Consider the following 960-nt stretch of genomic DNA (forward strand, 5'->3'; position numbering starts at 1 on the left):
TATGTTTGTTTTCAAAGAAAACGCAAATTATTTTTATGACAGACTTAAATAAATCGTATTAAATAAATATTCAGAAATCAAAACGTTTAGAATTTACATACCAAAGCATGACTAGTGCAAAATCAACTACTTGCTGTATTCTACATCCTCCCTAAATCACAACATGGTTTGCAAGTAAAATACTATAAAAAACAGTAATAGAAAATAATGGTACAGTGAAAACAACCAAATGCAATATATGAGGAACCAGTGTTAAACACAATAAAAACCTTTTACATATCACCAGCACAACACATTCACTCACTGCTACTGCTTGCCTGAAATCTCTTCTTCCAGTTGCATAAACATCTTACAAAGGGGGATGCTCATACATGCCCATCTGTGTTTTAATTTCCTGACCACACTCGATCACCCCTTTATCAAACAACCTTACCCATGGGCCAGGAACACCAAGGAACATAGACGTCGATCCTTAACACTACATCCCCTACATTTACGCTTCTGTAAACGAAGGCAGGTACTCGTTCACCCATCTCTTCCCAAACGGATCTTGCAAGTGCTGGACCTGTTGCCATAGAAAGATCTCTCTCAAGAAACTCACAAAATGGGGTGATAGTATGGGGCCCTTCAGAGTAAGCAGCTGGTTAGGAGTAATAGGAATAATAGGCTCAGCATCTTGTGGATCCCCCGAGGCTTTTGGTTAATAGGCGAATCTTTACGGTATTTCTTGAACGCCCAAGAAATTCTTTAAGCGTCTTCTTGTATGGCTTAGCTGGGCAAGCGCTTGATTCAGTTCCCTCTCTGCGCCAACTGAGAGAATAACCCTGACTGCACTTTTTCTCGAGTAAACCCTGCAGAGAGCTATAATAAAGAAAGGCTTGTCCATCGTCTCAGCAATCTCTAGATGGACAGCTAGAGATGTCAAACAGGTGAAAATCAACCCGTAAGGCTTCACATCAT

Source organism: Penaeus monodon, chromosome 29, assembly GCF_015228065.2.
Source record: "Penaeus monodon isolate SGIC_2016 chromosome 29, NSTDA_Pmon_1, whole genome shotgun sequence".
NCBI classification, from domain to species: Eukaryota; Metazoa; Arthropoda; class Malacostraca; order Decapoda; family Penaeidae; genus Penaeus; species Penaeus monodon.